This window comes from Zootoca vivipara, chromosome 6 (assembly GCF_965207765.1).
Source record: "Zootoca vivipara chromosome 6, rZooViv2.hap1.1, whole genome shotgun sequence".
NCBI classification, from domain to species: Eukaryota; Metazoa; Chordata; class Lepidosauria; order Squamata; family Lacertidae; genus Zootoca; species Zootoca vivipara.
The window spans coordinates 95,631,552-95,638,105 of record NC_142589.1 but is presented as its reverse complement, the minus strand read 5'-3'; positions in this window follow the sequence as shown (position 1 = coordinate 95,638,105).

Sequence of the window (6,554 nt, the reverse complement as noted above, 5' to 3'; positions counted from 1 at the left end):
AAAACGTCTGCTTATACAGTGGTACCTCGGTTTGCAACCGCAATCCGTTCCACGGAGGCGGTTGCTCGCCGAAGGTATGCTTCTGCGCGTGCGTGAAGCGCCAATAGAGAGCTTCTAGTGAACACGCGCACTGCGCGGATCGTTTCTGCACACGCGCTACGCAGATCACTTATGCGCATGCGCGAGCTGCGCAGATCGCGTCTGCGCATCCGACGCTGCGGAACCCGGATGTAAACACTTCCGGGTCTGCGGCAGTCGCTCCCCGAAGCGGTCGCTCGCTGAGGTAGGTGTAAACCGAGGTTTGACTGTATTCATTATCATTCATTCACGGGGACTATCATTCTGCCCTGCCAAATCCCAACACATGATTCAGTTCTGCGGGGACCTGGAAGCATTTTTCCGCCGTTTACGCCTGAAGGAGTATTTTCATCACACACAAGAACAAGACAAAGTAGAACAAACTACATCCCCACAACACAACACCTCTCAACTTACTGGGGAACAACCATCACCCTCCAAACGCATCAATGAACAGAACATTGACCACCAACTACCACCGAAAAGAAGTTACACAAAAAGGGACTCCACATGGACCCCTCCTGATGGACGCAATACCACACTAGATCTGTACATCGAATGCTTCCGCCACAGAATCCAAACGGATGTGACCAGAAAACACCATCGCTTACAACAAAATCTAAACCATGCTGAAAGGAGAGCCATAGAAAATCTCAGGAACAACCCAGACATTATAATTAAAGAGGCAGACAAGGGTGGAGCTGTCGTCATCATGAACAAAACTGATTACATCCAGGAGGCCCACAGACAACTTTCCAATACTGCCTTTTACATGAAATTGGACTCAGACCCCACACAAGCATACAAAAAAGAACTGAACAAGATTATTAAGGAGCTACCCCTACACATCCAAGAACAGATCCTCACAAACACACCAGCGGAACCTCGGCCAGGAACTTTCTATCTTCTACCCAAAATACACAAACCAGGAAACCCAGGACGCCCCATCATCTCAGGTATTGGCACCATTACAGTGGGTGTTTCCGGCTATATGGACTCTGTTCTGAAACCATATGCTATCAGTGCTCCCAGCTACGTACGTGACACCACAGATTTTCTGAGGAAAATACAATATTTGAACAATCTTCCTAACAATACTATACTAGCCACTATGGATGTGGAATCTCTATATACCAACATCCCACACAATGATGGTTTACAAGCCATAAGGAACACCATTTCAGATAAAACCACAGCGGACTTTGCTACCAAACTCTGCCACTTTGTCCTTACCCACAACCACTTCAAATTTGGTGATGACCTGTTCCTCCAGATCAGCGGCACAGCCATGGGCACCCGCATGGCCCCACAGTATGCCAACATCTTCATGGCAGATTTAGAACAACGTTTCCTTAACTCCTACCCACTCAAACCTCTCCTGTACCTGCGATACATTGACGATATTTTTATTATCTGGACACATGGACAACAGACCCTGGAAACCTTCCACCAGACATTCAATGACTTTCACCCCACCATCAACCTAACAATGAACCAATCTATGCAAGAAATACATTTTTTGGACACTACTATAAAAATACAGGATGGACATATAGACACCACCTTATACAGAAAACCAACTGACCGACAAACATATCTACATGCTTCTAGCTACCATCCCAAACATACCAAACAATCCATCGTATACAGCCAGGCCTTACGTTACAACCGCATCTGTTCCAACTCTACAGACAGAGAATCTCACCTAAGAGATCTACAGCAAACCTTTTTAGAACTAAAATATCCACCTGATGAAGTTAAACAACAGATCAACAGAGCCAGACAGATACCTAGAGAGAACCTGCTGCAAGACAGACCCAAAAAAGAAAATAACAGAACACCACTAGTCATCACATACAGCTCCCAAGCTAAAACAGTACAACGCATCATCAGAGATCTACAGCCTCTCCTGGACAATGACAGCTCTCTTTCTCAAGCTCTGGGAGGAAGACCTTTCATTGCCTACAGACAGCCACCCAATCTTAAACAACTCCTCACCCACAATAATACAACCACCAGACTTAACATGGACACTGGTACCAGAGCCTGCAATAAACCCAGATGCCAACTTTGCTGCCACATACACCCGGACAACATCATTACTGGCCCCAACAACATCCAACATACCATCTCAGGACTATTTAATTGCTCATCCTCTAACATTGTGTATGCCATCAAATGCCAACAGTGCCCTTCAGCTCTCTATATTGGACAAACAGGCCAAACCCTACGCCAAAGGATAAATGGACATAAATCTGACATCAGGAACCAGAAGACAGAAAAACCAGTAGGAGAACACTTCAATCTCCCAGGACATTCTATACAAGATCTCAAAGTAGCTGTCTTACTACAAAAGAATTTCAGAAATAGACTGGAAAGAGAAGTTGCTGAATTGCAACTTATCACCAAGCTCAAAACCATGGAGGGACCTGGTTTGAACAGAGATATCGGATTCTTATCTCATTATACATGATAAGCGATCTTCAGCCATCTCAACCCTTGCTTTTTCATGCAAAACCATTTGCAGTCGTTTGCGGTCATCAACAGCTATCAGTCAGTCAATCACCCATTTCCACCACCCTTCTGAGTGATCCCCCCTCCCCCTCCCCACCCCTCCCCACCCCTTCTCTACATAAGTGCCTGGAAACTTCCATTTCACTGTATCTGAAGAAGTGTGCATGCACACGAAAGCTCATACCAAAATAAAAACTTAGTTGGTCTTTAAGGTGCTACTGAAGGAATTTTTTTTATTGTATTCATTATGTACACAATGGACCATGGGTGATTGGCTACTTCAGGCTACACCTGTAGGCCAATCAAGTTGCGAATTCACTTCTGCCAGCAGCCTGATTGGCTGCTCCTGCAGGCCAATCAGGTTGCCGATTCACTTCCACCTGGTGCTGGATTGGGTGGCTCCTGTGGACCAATCAGACTGCTGCATTCTGGACCCTATTGTTCTAGGATTCAGCTCAGTACATAACAGAATGGGTGCTTGGCTGATAGGTGGGGTAAACCTGTGGACTGTTAACGGCTGCAATTGGCCTTACAGGAAAAAGCAAGGGGTGAGATGACTAAAGATAGCTTTGTCATTTGTAATGAGATAAGAATCCAATGTCTTTATTCAGACCAGGTCTCTCCATGGTTTTAAGCCTGGTAATAAGTTGCTGAATTGTCAATCACCCATTCCCACCACCCTTCTAAGCAATACCCCTCCCCACCCTCCCACTATATATCAGGGTCTGGTGACTTCTGTTTCAGTGTATCTGAAGAAGTGTGCATGCACACGAAAGCTCATACCAATGACAAACTTCGTTGGTCTCTAAGGTGCAACTGGAAGGATATTTTTTTATTTTGTTTCGACTATGGCAGACCAACACGGCTACCTACCTGTAACTAGAACTGCCTAAATTGTATTGAAATTTATTCATGTATGCGACTACAGCCGCAAGAATGTTACTGGCTCAAAAATGGAAAGAGGCAGAAGTCCCAGCAAAGGGAGAATGGATACAAAAACTTATGGAATATACAGAAATGGCGAAACTTACCGGAGGGAAAAAAATCAAGTTAACAAACTTTTTATAAAAGAATGGAAATGGTTTATTGAATATTTACAGATAAATTGTAAACAGATAAGAGCATTGGCAGGATTATTGTAATAACCTGCAGTTTCATAAGAGTACTGGGGTACCTCGACTTACGAAGACGATCTGTTCTGCGGCCGTCTTCAGTTGTGGAAGTCTTCAGTTGTCGAAGCGCCGCTTCTGTGTATGTGTGAAGCGCGATTTCACGCTTCTGCGCAATGCATCGACCGCGTGTGCCGCTTTGCGCAGGCGCAGAACGCGCACAGGGCGAAAAGACTTCCGGGGTTGTCGACTTCGGAAGCCGAAACCTTCGGAAGTCGAATCGTTTGGATGCCGAGGTACCACTATTTATTTAAGGTAGATGAATAAATGAGCAAATTAATTTAATTTGGAAATGCAGAAGATATTGAAAATAAATTTAAGGGACTGCAGAAATGGGGGAAAAGGAAGTCAAGCTTTGAAATGTTAAAATGATCGTAAAATCAGTGAAATGTATAAACCTGAAAAGCATAAATAACATTTAAAAAGTAAGGAACAGAAAAGGGTAGAGGGACCTTAGAGATAGGAAAAGGGAAGAGTGATCAGCATAGGAGCTAACTCCGAGGTGCCGAGGGGTATTATTATTACTGTATTTAGTTGTTGTTGTTATTATTATTATTATTAATTCACTGTATATACTGACCTTTATTGGGCAGTTTACAGCATTAGTAACCCATTTCAGAACATCAACAATAACCACATCATGGAAAGCAGGCTGACGGACAGCCTAATAATAAAATAGTCATCATAAATAACCAGCCCTCCTCTTCCACAGGCCGTAGATTATTGACTAGTCATAGGCCTGGGGTAAAGAGGATTGCTTTTGCCTGGCACTTGAAGACATGACGCGATGGCGGCAGGCGGGCCTCTCTGGGGAGAGAATCCGGCAACTGGGGAGCCACCACCAAAAAGACTCCGTTTTCTTGTTGCCACCCTGGAGCACTCCCAGGCCAGTAGTTATTGGTGTTTATACTACATTTTTTAGATTTGCCTTGAGAGAGTCTTTGAACCTCTTTTGTTGAACACCAACGTTACGCTTTCCATTTTTAAGTTCGGAATAAAATAGTTGCTTTGGAAGACGATCATCAGGCATCCGCACAACATGACCAGTCCAACGAAGTTGATGTTGAAGAATAATCGCTTTGATATGGGTGATCTTTGCTTCTTCCAGTACACTGACATTCGTTTGCCTGTCTTCCCAAGTGATGTGTAAAATTTTCCGGAGACACCGTTGATGGAATCTTCCGAGGAGTTGGAGATGGCGTTTATAAGTGGTCCACAATACACAAGCATGCAGTAAGGTTGGTAGTACAATAGCTCTGTAAACAAGCTTTTGGGTTTCCTGGACCCAGAAACAAACCGGCAGCCAGTGCAATGGGGCCAGAATTGGTCTCCTGTGATAATTTAACAGCACAGAGCAGAAACTGACCTTGCTACCACCTCCCTCAAAGTCCCTTCCCCTTACGCAATCCTGCAGATCTGCGAGAGCTTGTTGTTGGGGTGGCTGTGCCCGGTCTGGGATGCGTGGTCCCCCCGGCGCCCCAGCTGCCCGTCCTCGTCCTCCTCTCCGCCGGTCCTCCGAGACATCACTCTGCACGTGGCTGTCATGCCACCCAGCGGGTCATAGCGAGAGCTGGCTGGCGGTGGGCGGAGGAACCTCTCCCGGATGAGGTAGCCGAGTCTTGTCGCTGCCACAAAGCCGTCCAGCGTCGGCATGATCCTGGTCACCCTCGCGTGCACAAGCTGGACAGCCAACAGGGCCCCTGGAGGTGCCAATAAACATACTGTGAAATGTCTGCCTACCTAGAGTTTCCCGAACTCGGGTCCCTGGCCGTTTCTGGACTGCAATTCCCATCAGCCCGCAATTCCCATTCATTTATTCTGTGAACCGCCCTGAGACCCCCCGGTATAGGGCGGTATATAAATTCAAATAATGATAATTATAATAATAATAATAATAATATCCCCAACCACTGGTCCTGCTGGCTATTGTAGTCTAAATACAGCTGGAGACTCAACAGGGGGAATTGTCTGAGCTGACCGGGAGACTCCGGGATCGAAGTGAAGCAGAAGTGGAAGAAGATTGGAAGAAATTTAAAGTTTATTTAAAGAATAAGCAAATAATAGATTAGAAGTAGTGGAAGTGAGGGAGATAAAATAGAGGTTGTAGATAATACAATGGTGTGTAATAAGTATTGTTAGAAGATGGTGATAATTTAATTAAGAAGTAAGATTTGGATAGAAGATAAAGGGTTAAGATGTAAAAGACAGAGAAATAAGGTGATATTAAAGTATTAATTAGAAATTATATAAGATCTAGCGTTTACTACGGAAGATATGTAAAGAATCGCAGAAGGAGGAGGAATGAGGAAGTCATTAGATTGGCAATAAGGGTTATAAGTTATAATTTTTGTTTTTGTATTTTTTTGTATTTTTTTGTATTTTCTTTTTGTGTTTTGTATGTTTTGCTATTTGAGAAAATATTTAATAAATATATTATATATATATAATAATCAACAGGGGAAGCCACCATTGCAAGCATTTCAAAGATGACAGGCAGGCTCGCTCACCGCAGGAGACATCCCACACCGTCACGAACTGATCCAGCGAGGCCGTGAAGAGCAGCCGGTCGTCCCTCGAGAAGCAGGCGCAGAGCACGCCTTGCGAGAAGGAATCTTCCTGGGGATGAAGAACAGACATGGCAAAGGCAGTTTGAGAGAGGCGGGTGCGGGGCAAGCAGAGGGAAGCTGTGGAACTGCCTCCCACTGGATGGCAGCGGAAAGACGGCGGGGCGAATTGACGGAAGGAGGAGGCTGTCAGCCACAATTTCTGGGAATCGGAGGGGGGCAGGTTCCT